Here is a 24638-nt window from a genome sequence, read left to right on the forward strand (position 1 = left end):
TTATGAAATCATGAGTCATATAAAAATAATTAAAGTAAGATTAGCTTTTAGTTGTTTTCACCGTTTTAGTTTTTTATTTGTCTCTCGATGCTTTTTTCCTTAAGTTACTTTGTGTTTTAAAGATTTCCTTTGCATGCTTGGTGCTAAAATTCTCTTCCTTTTCATGAAAGAATAAATCCTTTTAAACAGTATGACCCAGAACCTAGAGTTTTAAGAAAAGCACTGTGTATCTTTGGTCTCATTATCAAATCATGAGAGGAGATACAGTCATGTATCCACTATATCTTACTCCTTGGTCCTGACAGACGTGATTATGTTTGGATGATATGTAAGGTAGAAATGAGTGGAATTCACATTAAAATGCAATTTAATAATGTAATAGTAACTATGCTTATAATAATCTTTATTATTACCATTATGATAAGTATGTTCTATGCATGGCCAGCAGAGAAACAGATGCTTTCCTGTGTCATGGTGAAAAGTATGTATGTTAGACTAGTCAGTGTACATAATTTATTGTCTCTCTGTAAATTAAATTTTATTTAAAATGAAGATTTAAACACTTTTATAAATTATTTTTAATTTACAGGCTTTTTTTGTCATTTTGAATTATGCAGAGATATCTATTTACTCAAAAGAGGAAGGAATTAGAACATACAATGCAACTATTTGATATACCTGGAAATATCTAAACAAAGTAGAACTTGGTGTTACACCATCCAACATGGTGTAAAGTTTCTAAATGCTTTTTTGTACCATTGATCTTAGAAATTTCCAAAGCTGTTCATTATCTGTAAAAAAAAGATGATACTGACCTGACTTCAGAGAGAAATGACAGCTAAGAAATAAGGCTCAAGAGTTTAAAAACAACCAGTCTGAAACACTCTCTGAAAAAGCTGTTTTGGACTGCACTGTACCTTAATTTTTGTGTATGTGAGAAAGAAAGATGCTCTAATGGATTTTTGTCTAACTAAACTCTAGGAAATTATTTTCAGGTGTGAGGTTCTTGTAAGTAACCATTGGAACAATGATTTCTGAGAGTAATTGGTAAAACCTGTCATCCTTTATGTAACAATTAAATCCACAGATAAGTAGGGGTTTGACACTGATTTGCCTCAAAGTGCTTGGATGTTTTCAACTTGAGTTAAATGCTGTTATTGGTGTTGTTTGGCTTCTTGAATGCTCTTCTGGTTCTGGTTATGTGAAATAATGTCATCAGAGGAGAAACTGTGTAGTGGTCTCTAAACTGGTATAAAGAGGCACAGTTATTACATCCATCCCCTTTTGTTATCATTGCTACCAATATATTGATTTGTGCCTTAGTGCAAATGTGTATAAATTCTACATTTGTTTTTAATATGCATACATACAAATATTATACATAGATCTTTTTGTTGTAAGCTGAAAAAATGGGAAGGACCTGATGTGATCTTCAGTTGTACTATTTCATCATCTCTAGGGGGAAGAATTACTTGTATAGGAAAATGCTCTTCATAAAGACCTAGTGTGTTTGCAAGGGACCTTTTGTGGGAATTTTGCCACCATGGACCCATTGTTGTAAGTAAGCTCTGTGGCTAGTAACATGTATCATTCTGTGTCAGTGAGTTCCACGTGTCAAAAAAGGTAGGCATTTTTACATAAGAGGAACATTCTTAGAAAGGCAAACCTGAAGCATTGAAATTTAACAGACAGGAAATGAGGGGCTTTGCTTTTCTGAAAGGAAAATGCTCCATGAGTGCCTGCATTTCCCAGACACACTGTGTGGTGAATATGCAGTCAGCACACTGAGCAAACACTGAGTGTACTTCATTAAAGGCTTGTTGGAGCTGCTGGGGTGTTCATACTCTAGCATTCCTACAGCTCTCTGGAATGCTCGTGCATTTAATAGGACATTCTAGTTGCTTTGTAAAGTAGATGTTGGTTAATGCCATGCCATGAAAATGGTGCCCTCTCACCACCCAGTTGGTACTGCCTGCTGGCCATGAACTACATTGCCCATAAACTCCCTTTTGGTGATGTTTTTGAGACTAAAAACATCAGTGCCAAGCAAGCAGCTGACTTAGGGCTCAGTCCAGTGGTGCATCTCTGCTGGATTATGCTTTTCTCTTGCCATGAATGGCACAATTTCAGGTGCTGCTGGCTAGACAAAGCTTTTTCTTTATTTTGAGTAAGCCAGGGTGATAGCCTGAAATAGAGAGGAAAAAATGCACAAGCAGTGATTTGTTGAGTGTAAATGGGAAGGGAAATAAACTCTGGCCAAGGGCTGAAAATGAATCTCATCAAGCTAACCTGGGCCTTCAGACTGATTTGTATTCCACATTTTCTGCATTTAATCTGCCTTGGGATTTAGGAGATATTTTTAAAAAATTGAATAGTTTTCTGAACTCTGGAAGACTGAAGCTATTTCCGTTTGAAATGGCCTTCCTGGCTGTATCTCAGTTTCCCATATGTACTAAAATACTGGAAAATGTGCTTTAAATATTTTGTAGTTTGGTGGGATGTAATCAGTCATAAAGACAGATGAAATATCAGTATTTTTTTTCCCATGCTTGGGTTAGTAATTATCACTGTCAGGAATTTTCCCTTATCACTCTTTCATATTTATCTGGCTCTCCAAGTACAAAATGTAGGGGAACTGCAGGGGGCAGGAGTGCAGTGACTGGAGGAAAGGAAAGGAAATTTGCTAAGAACAGCTGATGCAGGGGATAATGGCTTTTCAGCAGTTTTTAATATGTGGGCCCTGAAAACTGTTGTGAGTGCAGTGTACTGCAGAGCATTTTAAATCTGCAAAGAGAACATTGCCTTTTCTTCTGGCTTTCTTTAAAGTGAGGGGCTGATGTGCATCTCCTGAATACATCTCATCTCCCTGTTGGAAAAAGGGGACACTTCCACAATCCTGGCTGGTTTGATTGCTTTTATGCCCTGGGTTTTTTTGGGAAGAAATGTCAGGGGCTGACTTAGAAGTAGGCTCTGATGTCATCAGGTCAGGGCCCAGGTTTGGAATGTCAGGACACCTGGTTTCAGCCAGGACACACAGCTGCATTTGCATTTTATGCACTTCATACACAGCTATAGTTATCTTAGGAGACCTCTGCAAATATATAATGGATACGTGAAATCCATTTGGAAATATATTTAAGGAACTATTTAAATAATTTTGGTTTAAATATATTTTTACTGTTTTCTATGTTGTTTAATGTGTATATTTAATGTGCTCTGAGTTTGATAAACAAACAATTGTATTTGATTGTATCTCACAGAGCTATATGAATGATTTTGTAAATTTAAGTTTGGTAGACACATATATAAGACAGTAAAAGTTACAATGGAAAAGTGATTGGGAAGAGATTTGCTTTATCATATTATGAAATATATTTGGCTTGAATATTGCTAGAAATTGGTGGCCATGATAGCAACACCATTTAAACACAGGGAAAAAAAAGTATTTTCTAGGAATCTCCCCTCAACCCATTTTTATTCTTTCCTGTCGGGAAGTTTTCTGTCTTTGATGCTTCTTTCTATTGCTACACTTGGATACATAAAATGGATAGGATAAAACAATTACTTATGATCATATAGTATATTCCTAATACAAATATATGGATGCCTTCTCTCAAATTAGTTTGAATTAAAAAAAAAAATACAGCCCTACCATCCTGATTTGGTTCTGGCCTCCTATATTATTATGCTGTCCCTTTTTTTAACTGGTCAGAAGATACACTAAATGTCTGTTAAATACAGTAAGCTGAATCTGGTACATTTCCGGACTGGTCTGTTTGAAAGACAGAAGGAAATTTCATGCATATAAGTCCATAAAAAATTCAGAATGAATGAAATCCCAGAGTGATCATGTCTGTTTTCCATTTATTATATATGCTATCCTGCACAGAGCAGGATATTATAAAATAATGTAATGCATAAGTCATGAACAAAAATTTTGTGAGCAATTTTAATTCATGGAAAGAAAAAGGAAAACTCTGGCTCACATTCCTTGAAGTCACAGACTCCTGAACAGAACCTTTACCTGAGGACTGCAATGTATGTTGTAACCTTGTAAGGTGCTACTTCAAGTGAACAAGTTTGTAGAAGAGATTCTGCACATCCTGCCATGTATGTATCTTTTTGTAAACACTTAATTAATCCACAGTCAGTAACTTAGATTTTGTCTTGCCAACAGAAATTATTAATTTTTTGGGTTGTTAAAAAATTCTGGTTTAGGCTCAAATCCATATTTTAAGAATTTCTTTGTAAATGTGAGATAATTCTTGGTTTAGCTTAAAATAGGAAGAGAACAAGAAATCTTGTGTTACTTTATGCTATTTATCATTATTGACAGATGTGTGAATGTACTTTTCAAGAGCAGTTGAGGCCATTACCTAACAAATAAAATAGATCCTGAGCAATGTGCTTAAGTGCAGGGGTGTATATGATTCAGCTGCTTCAGGTTTCCAGACCATCCAGCAATGGAAAGAGATGCAGTAGGGTCGAAGCTCCTGTTCCCTGAAGTAGGATTGACTAGGGTCCTATGGATGAAACACCAGAATCACAGCCTGGCTGTCATTAGCAGCCAGTGCCAGAAAATAAATAAATAGCAGCAGGACATATTTCTCCTCACCATATGAGACAGAACACTTAAAAGAGACAGAACACTAGAGCTGCTAGTAAGCTCTAAATAGAAGAGTCTGGAAAATAAATTCCTGCAGCATCATTTTGATTTTCACTACGTGTCTCAGAGCTTTGAAGTTGTTCTGGCAAGTGATGATTGGTTTGTTGTTGTTGGATATCTCAGCATGTACTCATTATGCTCAGAACAGACACGAAGACAAATAAATTGAGTAAACCATTTAAAATATGCTATGTGCTGTAGACAATGAAAATTTGAGTAATGTGTTTAAATTTTAAGCCCTCATCACCTGTTTGCAGTACAAAAAAAAGCTGATAGGTGCTGCCTTGTTTTTGACCCTAGGTTATGGGTAACTTCTGTGGAGGGGATTCCCATTATGTAAAAGTTGCTTATGTCAATGGGTAAGTATTTTTCAAAGTGAAAAAGTATTTCAAGCTCCTACACACACACACAGAGAGAGAGAGACACACACAAAACCCCCAAAAAGTAGTTGTTGTTTGCTGTAATCAACTTCTTAAATTTTACTCTAAATAATTTGCTAATGGTAGTAGAATTTTTCTAGATGTATTTATTACACTTAATGATGGGGCAACTGAAGCAATCTAAGCTTACAGAGAGTGCAAGGAAAATGGACTAAAAATTGAAAGAGAGAATTAAAAACCGAGCATCAGTAATGGTCTGTAGAGGGCAACTTTCATGTGTTTTAAGGTGAAGAGCTGATGCAGAAGATCGATGTGTACTGGAACTTCAGGTTGCAACACTTTGATCAATGCTTTTTTTTTAGATAAAGTTCTTTGATCTGTGTTAAACCAGAATTCCTCCTCTGGGTATTTTGAAGTGTTCACCATGAGATGCTACAATATGAGTGGGTGGATCTGGCAGGAAACTACCACTTTCAGCCTAGAAAAATGATCTCCTGTGGCATAAAAATAGATATAAAATGTGGCACAGAAGCTCTTTTGTCTCTTGAGTTTGGCAAGCTTTCTGTGAGGATGGAAATTTATGTGAAAGTGCTTATTGGAAGTATTGATCAGAGGTTTACCAGTCATCCACTGAAGGAAAATGAAAGAATCACTGTACAGGAGGCTTTTGAACCAGTTGAGATTTGAGAGGCAAGAAATGCATCTGCAATAATTTAATAGAAGCCTAAAAGTGTTAATTGAGTTAATCTTACCTTAAACACACTTATGGAATTTAAACTAATGTAAGTCTAGCTATTTTTCAGAAATGATTTGTTAGAAGAATCAATGTGAAAGCTTTTAGAACAGATCTTCATGAAGAATGAGAATCATTGGAGGATAGTAAAGGCAGATTTTAGGGTTTGATTTAGAAAGGGACTTGTCTGTTATTGCAGCACAGGAAATGGTGCATCAATTTCAGAGGACAATATGCTTTGCTTGATATTGAAGAAGTCATTAGTTACCTCTCATTCTTGTCAAGTTGCTTTTGGACTGTTTTGTGAGAATTGACATTCTCAGTGGGTCTTCATAGCCACAGGTCAATGTTTTGGTTTCTGCATTTTATGAAAGTAGATGTCAGTATTTCAGTTTTATTGACTCATGCTGTTGAGATGAAGGCATCCTGCAGAGCATATACTGACAATCTAAAAAATGTCAGTTTTGTTGAAAGTACAAGTTTACATGTATGAAAGCTTTTGCATACCAAAGTGGTAATAAGTATCTCTAGTAGGCAAATCAGTCTGATTTAGTGGTTAGAAACTAGTTATTTCATAAAGTGTAGTATGCTGACTCTCCAAACTGTTCCATTGGCCTGGGCATCCAGGCAGCTCCCAGAGGAGCTGCTGGCTTGCTGCAGTCTGGGGCTCAGCATTCTGCTGGCTCTGTGCCATTCCAGCCTTGCTCTGCATCTGTGCTGGAACAACCCCAGGCTTGAGCTCACCTTACAGGCAGAGTGCAGGTGTGTTTGGAGATGTCCATGGAGAAACTGCATCTGCCTGGGCAGGCAGAATCTCCTCCCCAGATTTTAAATACCCCCCTGCTGCTCTCTAATTGACTCAGCGGGAGATGGAATTTATCACTTAGGGCTGCTTTGCTAAGCACTGTAAATTAGGCTCAGGTTGGGTATCCCATGCTGCCCTGTGTGCTAAGAAATTTGTAGAAATCACTGGTTATGAAAATGCTCAGGAATGACTCTTTTCGACATCCCCAAACCTTACCTGGATTTCAAATCCTGGATCATAACATTGGATCCTGTAGAGTGGTCCATGTATTCTCATAGGCCATTGTGATTATGTGAGCAAGTTTTACTTCCCTCTTTTATTATCTGAGGTGGTATCTTTGGCATTGAGCTAAAATAATTTCCTAATTGTGGAGATGGGAAAGTTCCCACCTGTTGAAAGTAGCATTATAACACAGGTTAAGGCTGAACCTCTTGCTGTTTGAATAACTGCTTAGTGACTGTACTATGTATTGGGACTTCAGGATGGAATTGGAGTTTCAGAAGGCAAACATGAAACAAACATTGCTCAGTTCTATAGATGGTAATGTAGATAAAAACATATATATATATATATAGATACTCAGTGAATATAAAAGGTTGGTCATTATGTATTTACTACTTTTAAACATAAATGGGCAGTCAGTGCTGAAGAGGGAATTTCACCACTATGAAGAAGGCAGTATGATGTTCATCTGTAAGCCACGGGTTTCATCCCAAAACCTTTCTCCAGTATTTAAAGAACTGTTCTTCCTAAGTATTTGAGTGAACTACTCATTCCATTGCACCAGTAAAGGATCCTATTAAATTATGGTTTGGAGTAAAAAGAAAAAAATAATGTTGTCCAAATGTAAATATGGGTATGTATAAATCAGAAATTTCTGTAGCATTTTGTTAAATTTCTGAAACATTATTCACTGGGTTCTTGCATTTGGAGGTGAAAGTGACTATTAGACCATGCACTATCTGACCCTTTTATCTCATACTTCATTTGCTCTCACCACTCTACCCTTGAGCTCATTATTCTTTGTTTTTATTATATTGAAAATTGTAGTCTGCTATTGGAAAATGCAGTGTGCCTCATTATCCTAGTCCTTCCAGAATTGTTAAAGGTATCTTTTAGTCTTTTGGTGGCTCCTCACCTACCTAGCTGGAGAATGTGGTCTCTCAAGGAGGTTCTTGTGGGTATTTGGTTCCCATCGGTGTTTCTGGATAGTGTCAGTGGGGTCTAGTATGTCTGGTGTGGTCTAATGCCATGCCTGTTTGCATGCTGGTAGTCTTGGGGTTTCAGAGATGCAGACCTGAAGGGTCTTGTCTGGTATCCATACTCTCATTTTCTAACAGGACAGAATCTTTATTATTCTTTAGTGCCTCAACACTAAAGCTCAGCAGTGATTTCTGTTACCTAGAGTTTGAAATTTTTACATTATATCAAAATTCAAATTGACTAGAAATCTTGTCCTGTGTTTGGGATTTTTTTGAAGGCTGACTACATTGTATTTATGCCCTAATAGGGGCCAGGGATCTTGGATTCCATGGATCCCATAACTTGGGAGGTTACACTGCCTCTTATAGTGAGATTTAGTGCTTGAGTTTAGTGATATTTACCTGGATCTGTAGAAAGGCCTCAGAGATCTGCTCTAGTACAAATAACTTCCTTTCCAGTTGTAAGAATCCTGGAACTGCTGCTAAACCAAGTGCCATGAGGCACGAGTCTCAAGTAAATCACATTATGGATAATAAGAAAACACACTAAGAAATTTTACAGAATTTGAATTATTTCTGAGAGAAATAATTTAATATGTTCAGAATCCATTTGGTATGCTGAGCTCTAATTGCATATCTAATACTTCTTTAAAAATGAGCAGTGACTGGCCTACTAACATAATAGTTAAGATAAGATTCAATTAGCAGCATAAATTGAAATATTGTTTGAATCAGAACTTGAAATGTAATTACCAAGTGCTGTATAGTCATTATAGAGAATGTGGTTTCTGCAGATGAGAGCATACAGAGGTGATCTATACCAAACCAGAGCTTTCAATTAATTTGACAGGTTATGTAATAAGATCAATAAATGGCAGTGTCTAAGAATTTCTTTATGGTGTAATAATTTAATTTCATCAGTTGCAAGCATTATTATAAAATTATATCTTGTTTTATATTTAGAGGTTGTAGATTTTCTGATTATTTAATAGAAACTAACAAGTGCAGGTATTTCTGGGTTTTGTATTCAAACCTAAAGAATAAGTCTTTCAGCCTGTTTCAATGGTCAGACACTCAGCATCTAGCCAAGGTTATTTCTTAGAATGGACATATCTTATTTATGATTAGTCCTTTATTAATGCCACAACTGTATCTCACTCAGCAGTCACCTTTCTGATTCCTTGGCAAGATTCTATGAAATACAACAAGCAGTCTGTGAGCTATGTGCTTTTGTAAGTTCTTATATTTGATTTATAGACTCTGTGGAGTGTAAACTGCACTGCTCTGCTTAATATCAAGAGTATAAGGGGCCCTGAAAAAACAAGGCTGTTTATATTCTTCAAGTGTTGATATCCAAGGAATGCCTCAGTGAGGTTTGCTTTGAACACAGTGTATTTGTAACTTTGTTTGGTAAAATGCCACAGCCAAACATGTGGAATTTGAGATTATATAATTCGTATTGTTCTTCTAGTATGGTGAAAGGATATTTTGCATCCCAGAACCTTTTTGATGCAGCTCTGTCAAGTAACTATCTTCTAAAATATGATTGGATAACTTACAAAAATGAAGAAATAATTTGTACTACCAAAGGAAGTCTATGTTTTGACGTAATATATTTCAAGAACTAAGACTGACATTAATATTTGCTCCTGATAGGAAAAAAAAAATCAGAAAACCAGCAAATTACAGTGTTCTGGTTTTGAATGACTAGATTTCTAAATTGGTGAGTATTGTATTAAAACCAAATCAGAATGATTTCTATGTAGTATAGCAGTTTATCAGGTGTGCACAGTGGGATGTTTCTGATCTTGAAAGTAAGCTGTTTGTCCTACAGTACCTCCACAGGGAAGATTCTCCATGCACCCTGAACCAAACACAAATTTATATCAAGTTCTTGTGTTTGCACTTACGGACTCAGAATTGCAGAGGAGGCTACATTCCTGCTGAAATGTCACAGATCTCAGTACTCAGCTAAATTGGTCATTCACTCAAAATTTTTTCAAAAAAAACCCCAGTCAAACCCAAAAAAAAACAGTCTTCAGTTTTCTGAGAATTGCATATTAGTAGAATTTCTCTATTAAAACCCCCATGTATGCGATTTACATTATATAAACATTTATATATATATATAAAGCTATTATCTAGCTTTAGGTGAGTGCAGCCTTCATTGCACTTTATATATTTTCATGGTTTACATATGAGAATAGCTCATGGCATCTGATACAAATTTAATCTGTCATGTTGATGGTGTTTATTATTCATTTTCAGCGACTTCTACAACAGCAAGAAAACCAAATCAGCCCACCAACCGTAAATAAACCCTGTCAAAATTCCCCTGTCAAGCAGTGAACAAATTCCTTGTCAAGAAAGGGCTTGTGATCCAAATATAGGAAGAAATTCAAATACTCTAAAGTTTCTAGCAGAAGAACAGAAAGCTAATCAATGTGAATTGTAAATGTACAGAGAGGAGCCTGATCTAAATTTATTGAAACTAAGAAGCGTTTTTGTAATTGTTAAATTAAGGGGTCATAAACTATAACATTAAATTCTGGGTTGGATCTAGAATACAGTAAGAGTCATATATATATATTTTACATATGTCTTCAACATAATTGATTTTCAATAGATAAAGTTAGTGAAAATACATTAAATTATCCTAGGAAATAATCAACTCTAGATCAAAGTCAATGCTTTTGGACAAAGCTGAACTAACATTTTCCAAAACGTATCCTGAGTGAAACTTTTTAACTTGGGTTTTGTTTCAGCGATAATGAAATCTATTGTTGGTTCATCCATTAGACAGAGATTTTTATTTGGATTTTTTTTAGGACTAACCCAAATAGCTGTCTGATCTGCATTATTTCAGGTTTCTAACAGGTCTTATCCTTGTTTGAGGGCTGTTCTTAAAAATGTATACTGTATCTGCATGTCTGGGCATAGATGGCACAGTGTTTGTGCATCTTGGCCAGGGCAGGGGTGCCGTGGGCTGGGACTCTGTGTCAGTGAGGCCACTGCAGCGGTGCCTGAACAGCCACAGGAGCTGGCTGAGGTAGGACCGTGCACAGCCAGTCCTTTCTGCCAGGAGCACCATCACACCCTCTCCCAGGCTGCCCCCCAAAACACCTCCCCTCTGCTTTTGCAATGCTAGCTCAAGGATTACTCTTCCCCTGTTTTTTCCAGGTTACTCCTGTGATTTTTTCTTGCTTGTTAAGGTAGAAATGTTGCTTGCCAGCTGGAAACTGCTGGAAACAGGGAAGCCTTTTATGGAAATGCTGACACAACTTTATCTATAGCATAGCAGCGCAAACCATCTGTTTCCAATAAGGTGCTTATTATCTTTTCTTGTCAAACTTATCACTACAAAAATATTTTGCTCCCTTCAATATAAAGGGGTGCAGTTATGGATGCGATAAGGAGGAACTTTATGAAGGATGGTTTTCCCTTTTGAAACTGATTTATGTGTGTTTATTTCATGGCCAGAGGCAAAAAGCCATATGCCTTTTATATTCTCCCAGTTCATCTGTTTTGGTCGTTCTTCAGGGATACACCACAGAGGACAACACTTAGACATGTGTCTTACTCTGCAGCTTTTAAAATTGCTCCAATTCATTGTTTAAAAACTGGTGCACAGGTGACTGTGCTGAAGGGCAGTGGTAAACAGTGGGAGAGTCTGTCAGTGAGAACGTTGATCCATTAACCTCAGTGCAACTCTAGCTCTTCACACAAATTCTGTGTATTTAGTCTGTGAGAATTTGTCTGGTCTTCTGTTTTGCTCACTTAAGGCAGTTCTGTCTGTTGTTCTAACATGTGTAAAAGTAAGATTCATGACAACAGGTAGCGGTTAGGAGAGCACAGGCTTTGAAGGATTTTATTTTAAACATTGAATAAGGCCCTGGTGAATAGAAGTAGAGCAGAATTAATTCATAGGATGATACCAAATCAGTACTGAAGGCCTGCTGCTTGTGGGTGGTCTATGAGTATCAATTTGTTTTACTGCATGCATTTGGTGTATGTTGCAACATTACTGGAAGCCTGAACTCTTGCATGAAGTTTTGGAAGGAGCCAGGCAGAAAGCCCTCTCCCAAGGAGATGTTCATTGGTGTGTCAGCACGTCACATTTCCATCACTGCTGTCCTTGAGGCAAAAGTTACCTTGTACCTGAGGGCTGGTGAAAAGCTGTTTTGGAGTACTGGCTGTTCATTGAGTATTTGGGAGGTCTGGGTGCAGCACACAGGTGAGGCAGCTCTGCCTGGGATGAGATACAGAGCTTAGTCTCACTGCATGTACAATACAATCTGGCTCCTTGCTCATATCTTGCCTTGGTGTTTGTGCAGATCAGTTTTGCCTCTCTCGTGTGTTATAGCTCCACTGTGGGACACTCTTCCCTCAGAATGCTCTGTCTTGAGAACTGCTGTGCATCTTTAGTGGGCTGAACTTGTCACTTCTTAAGCCCTGCAGAACATTTTATTTCAGAAAATTTGTTTTATTATAACAACCTTTTAATGAATTTGATTCCTAGCCTACCAGCCTGGTAGGATTAGTGATAATATAAAATATAATGATGACATGTTTAGCCTTATTTGCAGAAAAGATTGTTGGCAGTAGTTGCATGAGCCTGTGTTAGCCCAGAGCACCAGTGGAGAAGGAGTTAGTGAGGCAGGGCATTGGCAATATTGCATTTCTTCACTAGTGTAAATAAATCTAGCAATAGGACACTGCATTCTGGAAATTGTCACAAACATCTAATGCACTTTGGGGATAGAGGCTAGATATTTCTAATCCTTTGGGAATTATCCAATAGGTTAGTATCTATATGACAAACAGCTCCTGATCAAGGGAGTGAAAGTCAAAATCTTTACCTGGTGTAAAGAAGCAGATTTCTTAGAGCTGGCTCTTCAAATTAACTGTGAATGCATCATAATATTTCCAGCCTTTATTTTCAAGAAAAATGAGTAGTTCTGGTGGTGCCCTTGGTGAGTCTAAAGTTCTGAAGGAGCTAAAAGATCAAATTTGTTTCAAATGCTCTGTTAAGTCTGAAGTATAATATCCTTGACTGATTAATTGAATTGCAGTATCAGGTAGAAGAAAACACATTAATTTGCAGAGATGTTCCAGTTTTGCTTTACAATAAAATGCAAGTACTGACCCAGGCAATAAAGCCACCGCTTAAAGGACTTGAACATAAATATCTTACAGGCTTTAAAGAACCAGGATAATGGTCTCACTTCTGTCCTTTGATGATAACAAGCATTGGTCTTTACTGTTACCTAGAGTGTATTCCAACATGTTCAGTACTTTGCTGAACTGGATTCATATTTCTAAATTCACAGTAAAATGCAGTCAAATGATTGTCTATTTAAGGTGTTGTGGTTTACTTCTTGCTTCAGAATTATCAATACCTAAAAAGTCTTGTCAAGCAGCTCTTGAATGGGGAATTATGTTAAAGTGTCTTCTTGGTGTAACTCAGATGTGTGAGGTGGTGAAGTAGGGCAAATATATGGTTTTTCCTTAAGGAAAAGGTTTCAAAGAAAAAATTTGGGGCTTGAATGAAACAGTTGAAGTGGTTCAGAAAATGAAAGTATGTAGGAACCTAAAAATATAGGAAATGAGGGTACTTTTTGAGGAAAAATAAGAACTCTGAAGACTCTGATGAGCTTGTGATAAGCTGGAGTTTATCTGAACCAAGCAAAACATTATTTGAACTTCCCCGGAGAGTGATTAAAAAAATATTGCAGAGATTTGGTGAAGGAACTTGCTTTATGTTTGTATGCCAAACTGATCTTTTAGTCACAGTATATTGTTTTAATGCAAAGCCAGCATTAATTCCCTGTGAAAATAGAGCCCTCAGGGCCCTAAGGTGGACCATTATGTCCTTTATGAAAGTCCTGAACTGTAAGGTTCAAACAAGTGATTGGGCTGTTGTTATTTGTTGTTTGTATTGCAGTCTTAAATGCTGTGTGAAAGATGCAATTTGAGATGCATTTCTTGTGCCACAGATAATCACTTCTAAAGATCCTCTGCATTAGAAAGAAAAAAAAAAAAAACAAACTATGCTGAAAGGTGTTTATAAGGACGTGATGTGATGCATCATGAAATTTCAGTGCCTCTAAATGTAGGGCAATAATGCTTTACATGGGATTAAAACCCACTGACATTAATAAGTGTCTTTTGATACCATAGGCTCTGTCCCCAAAGGTTTATCATGTAATGGCAGTGAAGACTTAAGTGTAAAAACCCCCGTTTTTCAGCTTGGTTTGTGCCAATTTCTTGAAACCTTTTCTCTAAGGAAAAAGCATGTATTTGTTTTACTTACTATCATGTAAGTTTGGAGATGTCAAAACTAAGACACTTTTACTATTAAACTGAGTCAAATGTGTTGTGCAGAATTCCTGGCTTGCAGCTGGTGATTTCCACTTCAGAGCCCAATGTGTGGTCATGTTAGAGCCCAGCTTTAAGTCAGGGTTCCCTGTGTTGATTACACAGGTTACTGAATGCAGTGAAGGCCAAGTTTTGATACCAGCACTGGGGCATAGTCACACTAGAGTGCCCACATACCCTGGATTGTTCCCTAGAAGTGATCTTAAGTCTAATGCTTGAGTTGCATCCCTTAAACATGGACGCTTCTCTCAACCACACACAGGTCTCCATTCTTTTATAGAAATGCTTTATTTTCTCTTTTGTATTTTATGCATTTACATGAATTCAGGTCCTAACTCTGCTTTGGGAGTTAAGTGATGCAACAAGATATCAGTATTCGGAGTGCTTTGCTTTGGAAAAAAAGTGTTGTAACTTGGATGTTGCCTTCTTGGGCTTTTAAAGTCTCATATCAAAGAAACAATAGGAGGGTAAGATTAAAAAGATCTGAAAAATGATGAAGTAGTTTTGAAAGGAGGAAGTAAGGGAAATACTAAATAGATTATGTTCAAAGCAAACAGTAGCTGGAGGTGATGATGGCTGGTTTGTTTTAAACCAGGCATCCCTACTTGAATTTTAATTAATTCCAAACTTTTTAGTATGGATTATTGCCTGACAAACTTCATAATGCTTCCTCCCTGATGTATGGAATGATATCCAATGATTAGGAGCAGGGGAGCCTGCAGAAAAGCCTTTCATTTCCTCTGTCCTAGAAACCATAATCCTGCAGCAGAGCTAAGTAATGGCTGGTATGTATCCATTTATCACTGCTATGCATCTAAATGACAGGGTGGATAGTATGTATTCTTTGCTGACCTTTTCCTTCTCTTTTCTTTTGATTATTTTAAACATTTGTAGGGACCAAGGATTGGTCCCTACACCAAAGATAAGTTAAAAATTAAAAGGAAATAAAAATATGTCATTATTATCCAGTGAATCATACTGTAACACAGAGTCTCCAGGTGGCAAAGATACCTGCAGTTTTTCTTTCAAGGGATTTTTCTTACAAAGTTAACATTGCCATTTTCCACTGTTACATCAAGGAAAAATAAGAAAATGGATTTTGCTTAAAATTCCTTCTTAAATATAAAGAAGTTATGCAGCATTCTGAAAATGGAATGAGGACCTTCTTCATCTCACCTAACTCTGTTCATCTTCCAGTGGGATTTAAAGAACATTGGTCTGCAAATATGAGTCTACTTGAAGTCATCCTTGTTGCATTGAGCAATCACCAGCCTGTGCTAGAGGGGAAGCTGCTCTTAAATAACTGAGTTTTCCCTTGCTAGCCTGCATGAGTTGGGGCAACCTTGAAAAGGTCTTATGACTCAGAAATGATGAAAAAGATGGAATTGGGTCAGGTCAATGAAAACATTTTTCCGCAGCTCAACTTGGATTTTTTTATAAGGCTTTTATTGGTGTGAGTTTCCCTCTAGCAAATCCCAGTGTGTTTTTTTGACTGAAATAGGTAATTTTCAAACATCCTGAGAATGAAAGGAAAGGTTTTCAAGTTATGTAGCTAATAAAAGGACTGTCCTTGGTATTTCAGTAATGAAATGCTTTCCAACAAAGAATACACTCAAAAACCCACAACCCACGTTGTAGAAAAATTCCTGAGCAATGCTAATTGTCTTGCTTTTACATTGTCTTAGGGAGTTTTTTAATCCCAAACTTTTATTGAAATGAGCTGAGCCCTACTCACTTGTTACTTACTAACATTGTTCCTTTTACACACTGAAAGGTGGAAACTGCTTATTGCTCCTATATCTGTAAGTAATAAATAGGTTTAACTCTCTCTTGGGCATGAGACAAATCCAAATGCCTGTCTCTAGCTCATGTACCTGTGTGTGATTATCTTCAGGATTACACTTGAAAACTAGGCTGCTCCTTTAGAACATTCCTCCCGGATGCTGTGCAGAAAGCAGCCATGATGCCCTGAGGGCTCCCAAAGTCTGTTCCATGTCAACTTGGAACCAGAAGTTGCTGACTGAGCTGTCTGAGCTGTGGTAAAGGTAATGGTAGCAGAAAAGAAACAAGAGGCTTTGTTCCTGAAATTTTTGCAGCTTTTTTGCTTACCATTCTTCTTTTTTACTTTCTTAGAGGCCCAGAATTTCAGCAAATGAATGGCTTTGCTGTACAAACAGCATATCATGAGTACAGCTTTCCAGCAATATCTTCTTACTCCACCCAAACACTGGGCAGTTTTCACTTCAGTTTGAAATGCTGAGCCTGTTGGAATGCAAGGATTTTTAATTCTGGAACTGAATTTTCTTGCTAATTACAAATCTTTATTTTTAGTTTAAAAAGAGGATGATATTAGTCAGCAAGGCTGCATTTAGGGGATTACAGGAGTCCATTTTGCAAACCACAATGTAGAATAGCTTTGTGGAAAAGGCAGCATCTAATGATAGGTTGCTACTGAACTTTGATGTGTATGGCTTCAAAGAATGAGGGTGTTTGGGCAGCAGCAAGTGTTTCTCTTGATATAATAAAAAAAGACATCCATATGCATTTTGTATGACTTCAAAAGAGCTAAATCCTGAAAAACAAGGAAGGCAAACCAGTTATTTTGCAGTGGATTGCTCTTTTACCAGTTAGACTCGTGAAACTGGAACAGTGGAACTTGTAAGATTTGGAATAGATGGGTACAGAGAAGAGCAGAGTTAGGGGCTGTTTATTTAATGCATTTTCCTGTTTCCATTGAATTGGTTAAATCTTATTGCCTTCTATGAGATGATTGGCTTGGTGCACAAGTGAAGCTGCTGTTTGCTTTTGGTTCAGCAACACTTGTGACACCATCTCCCATAGCACCCCTGGACAAATTGTGGAAGCACTCAGTATGGTACTGAATGGGTGGATAAAAAGATGAATGATGACCTGGTGGGACTGTTGAGTTCGCAGAGTAATGGCTGGCAATTCTGAGTCCAGCTGATGGCTAGATCATGGTGACATTCCTTAGGGATCAGTGCTCGGAACACCAAGAGAGGTTATTTCAGAACCTGGCTGACACAGTGCAACCTTACCCTGCAGGGCTTGTTCCTTGTGCCGTGGGATTCTGGCTGACTGGATAGCCAGGGTGGCTTCTTGTGAATTGTCCCTAGATCCCTACAGGATTCCAAATGGGCTGTGAGTGGAAATTGTGTCTCGCTGATAATGGCACAGGAAGTAGCTGAGAGAATTTTCTTCACAGGCAAAGTGCAGTATTTTTACTAAATCACAGCAGTCCAAGTCTGGCTTTTGGAAAGACCAAAATCAAACATTTATGGATTCCAGAAAGGGAGCCAAAATAGATTGTAGAATAATATTACATTTTTTACTGTAATCTTACTATTTTAGACTTAAGTTTAGAAATATTATGTGCAGTTCATTATATCCTGATCACATTTGCTTAAATTTTCAGTAGCAGCAAGTTGGGTAGGATTTCCACTGCTGGGGTGTGTTTGCTTTCAGAAGGTTTCAACCTCTTACATTTTGGGAAATGTGCTAATTGCAGGTTTAGTTTTGTTTTAGTTTAAAGACAATGCCTGCATTGCTGAACTTGTACATGTTCAGCAGTGCCAAGCCCAGGCCCTGCCTCCACTGCCTGAAATGTGTTTGCTGTGTGTTCTCTTTGTGAGCTCCCCACCAAAAGAATCTGATGTTTCTCTGGGACTAGCCTGTCTTCATGCAAATGACGTGATTACTCTTAAAAATGTCATCCCATAGTCATGAATGTGCTCCAACATTTTGCTTATAAAATGGAATGATCTCTGTTGCCTCAAGCCTCTTTTGAGATAATAAAACATAATAAGGGCCCATGATAAGTGCTTTGTTTAGGCTTTTTCCACACTGAGTCAGCAATAGCTGAACTGACTTTAACTACCTTGCATGACAAAGTCTAAGCAGAGCATTTGTGGCTGTGTGGGCTCCAGCAGAGACCAGGGACCCTGCTACTGACTTTGCCTTTTGACTGATCTGCTCCAGCTGCTGAAATCTGCAGTAGTGTTTTCTCAGGCGTGCCCTGAATGCCTCCCCATGACAGTCTCTGTGCAGCCTTGGACATTTGGAAGTAATTTTATTTCCCGGTGTATGCTGGAGGCTTCAATGTGGTCATCTGAGAGTATTTGTATAAGCACTGCTGGCATGTCAGGCTCCTCAGCTCCCTCCTTCACCCTGTTCTCCTGCAGGCACCCAGCAATGTGTCCAGCCAGCCTATTTGTGAACTGAAGTAACAACAGACAAGAAGAAAGTTAAACATTTTTACATCTAACCATGTTCATGGGATAACTCTGATGAGTTAGTTTAACTGAGTGCTTATGAAACAGACATGTCCACCACTAGGATAACCAAAAGGAAAGGACCAATCTGACTAAACTTTGAGCAAGGTTGCTTCTGCACAGTTTCCTGCCTTGTCTGTAGTGTAAACTCAACAAGGGTGAGTCTTGTACAGCAGCTCAGGATCAGAGAGGTTAAGATGCAGATACAACACCATGATTTGCTTTTAGGGAATTGAATAGGACAATAAATACTGGATAGTGCTGTGGGACCAGCAAGAGAAAGCCTTTTCACTGGAAGGGATCCAGTATTTTCTGCCTTTGTATTCAGCATGTGTTGGATCTTGTAATAAAAACATTGCTTTTGATTGTTCTGTGTTGGAAAATAAATTTATCCATAAAAAGGCAAGCAATACTTATCTTTGCACTGATGGAGACATAAATTCATGAACCTGTGAGAAAAAAGGGAAATCAGGGGTACCAAACCAATTGTAGGGTAGTATTGATTCCATCAGAGTAAGTGTAGAAGCAGTTGCATGGTTCAGATATTGATTTACAACTAGTTTGGAGGTTTTTAACTCTATCCTAAGCATAGTTTTTCCTATTCAGTTTCCCCCTTTCAGTCAAAATTGAAATCACAATGCTGAGTGGAAAACAGATTTATTTATTTATTTATTTATTTATGCACAGCTTTCTGGAAGAAACAAACCCCAGCTGCCAGGTCACACTAAGAGAGCCGTTTACCTGAGACATTATTTCTTCTCCCAAGTCAGGGTATATTGTTCTGCTGTTGCTTTCTGCCTCTGGGCTGATGTTTAGAGTTTGGAGACTGGGTTTTCTTGGTTGATGAATCTCAGATGGTGAACTCCCTCCCAGCTAGAAGCATCTGGCCAGATGAACTGTATGGCTTTAGGAAGGCTTCATTGATGGTCTCAGTAATTTCAACATTTAAGTCTCTTCTTGGGAGCTTGCACCTTGATGTTTCACAGTATTTATTCATACTTAATGGTATTTGTGGCCTCTGCAGGATAAGCATTTGAGCCTGTAATTTTCCAGCTGAAAATACATGGTTTAAAATTATCTACATTCTGGAACTTTTCTACTTCTGAAAGCTTGCAGCTCCTTGTCTAGAGAGCTAACCTCCTCAATCACATTGAAACTCACTTGGACTTTAAAGCATTCAACACCTTTTATTCTGTGGAATGCTTTTAAAAAGGCTTATTAATTGTCAACTTTGCAAATGATCCCCTAGGATTTTTTTTTAAGCAGGAACTTTGGAGGATGGATTAACCCTCCCCCACCTCTTTTCCTAAGAAAAAGTTCTGATGAAATCTGGTTTCCTACAGATTTGTGTTTTAAACTTTCAGTCTGTGTATATTCCCATAAGTATAATGCAAGGGATTTGTTCTTAACCACTTTTTTTACAAGGGAGGTGGGGTAGTAACTTGGAACTCCTTTATCTTCCTAAATACTTATGTGCACAAAATTGGCAAAATTGTGCATCAATTCAGTCTTTTGTTAGTAAAGCCTTCCAGGTTCATCTTTGTGGTATTCACATATACCACACACCCTCATGTATGTAACTGTAAAGCTCTTTTGTGAATTCTCTCTGTTAGTCATTAACAAGAATTGTTTCTGTGCAACAAATGCAAAATATATTTTGTATTTGTCAGCACTCCTGAAAACCACCTGATTCTAAGAATAATTGGTGTTTAAATGATAATTTGCAAATCACAGTAATTATATATATATTATATATTAGTATTAGGAAAGATAATACTTTATTACTACTCAGATAAAAAACCCCACAAAAATATAAACAAAACAGGCAGTCAGATTATTATTGAACTGAATGAGAGAGTTTTCCCCATTGATTTAATGGGATCTGGATCATGCCCTACATTATTACTGCAGCAGGCTGGCAGTCAAACATTATTAAGCCCAAGCTCCTCTTGTCCCTGTCCTGGCAGTCTCTACTGCACAGCAATACATCTGCAGAATGGCTGTTAGCACGTATCATCTTTCATGTTGATTTACTTCTGCACCTCTGCTTTGTGAGTCAGCAGGATTAACTTTTGTAATTCATATCTCAAAACTCAGCTTTTCATTTTCTAGCTTTTTAAAATTTAAAACCACTGTATCTGTGTAATCTTATATTTCCCTATGCTTTTCACAAACTAGCATGAGGATGACAAAGAGAGGATGAGAAGACCCCTGTGCAAGTAGTTTTATTTCCAGCTCTTTTTCATTAAATAACTGTACCCCTTCTGTTCCAGTCTTTTGGTGTTAAACAATGCAAAAGAATCGGGCTTTGGTTACACTATGCATCAAGAAGCCCCTCCTGGCAGAAGAAAGCCTAAAACTGGCAGACTGCTTTCAGTACCAGTCATCATCTTTTTTGCTTTTGTTAGACTGTGTTCTCTACCACTGTAGGTCTGTCAGCCTCTAGACTCCTTTAATTAGCACATTTGGTAGGACCAGTAAAAATGTGATGAAATGAAGCTTGCTTTTATGCCAAATCTTTTTCTTTTCCTTTTTATTTCATGTATGACTCAATGCTGTTCATGTCTGCAGAAAACACTCACAGGTTTTGCTTGGGCCATTTATTTTCTTCAAGTAGGTCATTGAAAGATGTATTCCTGTCCTTCATATATCAGCCATCACCTCAGCTGAAGTAGTGGTGGTTCACTGCTTCTACTTTTTATGGTGCACATTTTTGTGGCATCATTTTCCCTCTTTCTTTCTGTCTTTCTGTCTTTCTTTCTTTCTATTTGGTCTGCTTGGTTCCATGTCCAGACCTTACTTTCTGTTTTCCATATGCAAGATGGGAGCCAGGAATCAGTGAAAGCAATATGGGCACAATAATATGAAGTAAGTAACTTTAAACAACAAATGAAGCAGCAGTAAATTTTCAGGTGTTGCTTTCAAAATTATTTGGTGAAAAATTGAAATTATTTCATATGCTATCCTTTAAAATCCTTATCCTGCGGTTGGATTGAGAATTAACCTTGAGAGAGATGTACTTGAAATGAAAACAAGCTTAGCACAAGCAGCCCAAAGCAGAGGAGGCCTTACACACCTGATCTGTGCATCAACTTTGACACTTGCTCATGATGACTGGTGGACATTGACAGCCATCTAGTGGCTGGGATGGCACGTTGGGTCCCCCGTCCCCTTCCTCCCCTCCCAGTAATTAGCACAGCTTCAGCGGTGACACCAAACTGGGTATGTCAGTGCCTGGTGTGATTTTACTTCCAAGCTGCTGATGCTAGTCTGTGTGTCTGAGGATGTGATAAATCAGTTGTAACAGGTGGTTTGACTGCTGATAAATTAATTCTTTAAAGTAAAACCATACTCCAACAATATATAGCAGAAAAAATTTGCATTTTACCTACTGTGCTTTGCATTGAAATCCTCTTTCTGAAGGCTGGTTGTTGTGTAAGCTCATGGATGAATGAGTCCTTAAATTGGGTATCTCTCCTACTTTGCCTTTTACAATTGCAGACTGCTTTGAGACTTGGTGGGTTTGAATCCTGTCAGTTCTTTAGTCAGGTCCAAAACCAACTAGAGTTGTACTTTTTTGTTGGTAAGAAAGGAACTGGTTAATGGCCTAACAGATACTTTTGCCTCATTAAAAATTTCCAAAGCTGCTTCTCAAGCCACTCAGCACCTTATGTTACAGCTGTAGAGGTATAAAGAACATGTGATATATAAAGAGTTTGTAACTTGGTCTCTGTGATTAAAACAAACCTGCAAATTTCCAGAGAGGAAATGGTAGAATGATTTCCTTTGCTGCCTTTGCTGCTCTGGGTGTAGCTGGATAACATGCCTGCAGTTCAGGCCTGGGAATAGAATGTCAAAATGTTCTTGTGAAATGAGCTGGCTTTGAAACAGCTGCCCTTTCCAGGTTACTCTTTCAGTGTAATGCAGTCACAGCAGAAAACAATCCCTAGGAACACTGAATGTAATCAAAAGATGTATCATTTTGTTTTCTGACAATATTATGAGGTAGTCGGTTTTTTTCTTTTGGTTTTATCTCGTTTTTGAGGTTTTTTTAATTTTTTTTTTAATTGTCATCGTATCTACAATCTGACAGGGATGCAGACTTCTTAGTAGCTTTCAGAAGTTGGTATGTGCTTTTCCCCTGCCTTTGTCTGCGTCTTTTCCAGCTGCTTAGCAGGACCCAGGCAGAAGCTAGTCACCATCTGGCTCAGCTCTGATTTGCCAAAGCAGTTGCTATGTGGTTTATTTGAAGTTATGATAGAATGCTGGCTTTGGGCTCAATAACTTAGAAATTTCATTTATGCAAACTGTTGCTCTTTTGAACAGCACAACGAGTTCTGTGGGTGATATGTTAAAGAAGACATAGACCATATGCCAGACATCTGGGGGGAAAAGGCTAAATATGTCAGACAGTGCATTATGTCATGCTCACAAGGGAGAAATGAGAAGAGTGGTTTCCAAAATCTGATCTGTAGTTTGGAAAATGATTCTCACAGTGTCATAAATGGACTGTACAGCACATTTGCTTGATGTCTTTACTTCACACTGAAAACATTTCCTCCCGAGCTTCTGCAGCACCTCTTCGAGTCATTTAGTCTGTTGGTGTGATAAAGCAATTGAAGAAGAGCTGACCTGGTGAAAATTTCAAATTGAGTTAGTGTTAAAAAGCTGTTAGTGATGGTAGGCAACAGTTAATGACACATCTGCTCCCTTTCTTCAAGCTTTGACTTTGATGGAGCAACTGGGCTTGAGATGAGGCACAAAGCTGAAATTCCAAATCTGCTCATATATATTACTTTGTAATTTTCTGCTGACATCTGGTTTAAATTAGGACAGAAATTTGTAGAACAGTGAAATTGTGCTTAGAGCTGTTAATTTTTACATTAGTAACAGGTTTGCTTAAACAAACAGTGGTTATGATCTTTGGTTAGGCAGATGTATCCTATGTATATAATTGACTCTACTCCCAGTCTTTTATCAGTTAGAAATTAGATCTGTTTGGGAACTTTCGGTAGTGGTTTTAACTGCATTGTCCCATTTAAAAGATATTTTGGATAGGAGGGATTTCTGTGGTCAGATGGAGCTCCCACCCATATAAGATCAGTCTTCTCTGTAGCATCTCATTGGTCAGGAGAAAAATTTTTGGACTGTGACAGCTTTGCCGTGTGTGACTCAGACATTGTCTTGGCACTGGGATTCTTGGTTTGCAAGTTGTGACACACTGTCTATGGACAGCCTGGGGATAGTTCTTTGGTTTTGCAGCTGCTTGTTCCTTTAGGGGATGAAATATTCATTAGGACAAAATGAAAAAGTCCTTTCTTGCTGCTTTCATATTCTGTGAAATCTTGGCTACACAAGCAAAACTTTCTACTTTATTTGTTTTTTGAACTCTTTCTCAGATATATTTTAATTTTAGGAGAAGATACTGAGATATACTCACCTCATGATAAAAAAAAAATCTAAACATATCCAGTGTGTTTGGCTACAAACTAGGAAGAAAATAAAGGCAAAGACTTATATATGGTAAAACAGTACAAATGTAAATGTGGTTGTGTGAATAAGTAAATAGAGAAGATGTATGCATATAATCAATGCATACTGGGCCTGTGTAAATAGTCACACAGGATGGTCTTTTATACATGGTTAAAATATCTAAGGGGTATTCTGTATGTAGTTAATAAGATATATCCATGGCAGTATTGTTTGCATGCTGGGTTAATCATGTGGGGCCACGGCCTGCTGGATTATAAAAACTGAACATAAATAATGTGAGGAGCCGCCTGTTACTCAGCTGGATTCCTTGCTGCAGGTACCACTGCAGTGGGTGCTGCTGTTGCCTCTGGACAGAGGCTGGCTGTCCTGCTTGGCAGATTTGATTCTCAGTGCTGGTATTCCCACACACCAGTAAATAAACCTCACCCAATAAATGGGATGGTCTTTTTTCTCTCCCCCAGCTGCTGCTGTGTCTGTTGAGCCCTGTCCCATCTGGCTGTGTAGGCCATCAGGGAGCAGGCAGCGTGTGCTGTTCCAGACAGAAGTCTCAGGTTCTTGTCCCCAGTCAGACCTCTCCAAAGTGCTCAGCACTTATATAGAGCAGGGAATTGGCAGGACTTCCTCAGGGCAGAGGTGACACCCCGCTGAGCAGAGTGACACGCAAAGCTCCTTTGATAGTGCGGGGAAATTGA

At 38.0% G+C, this 24638-nt stretch overlaps 1 protein-coding gene across 1 annotated transcript in view; it reads left to right on the forward strand.

Annotated features, from left to right (window-relative positions):
• COL5A2 (collagen type V alpha 2 chain) overlaps positions 1 to 24638 on the forward strand; it is a 97138-nt gene that overhangs the window by 24807 nt on the left and 47693 nt on the right. The window lies entirely within an intron of this gene.

This window comes from Lonchura striata, chromosome 8, assembly GCF_046129695.1.
Source record: "Lonchura striata isolate bLonStr1 chromosome 8, bLonStr1.mat, whole genome shotgun sequence".
NCBI classification, from domain to species: Eukaryota; Metazoa; Chordata; class Aves; order Passeriformes; family Estrildidae; genus Lonchura; species Lonchura striata.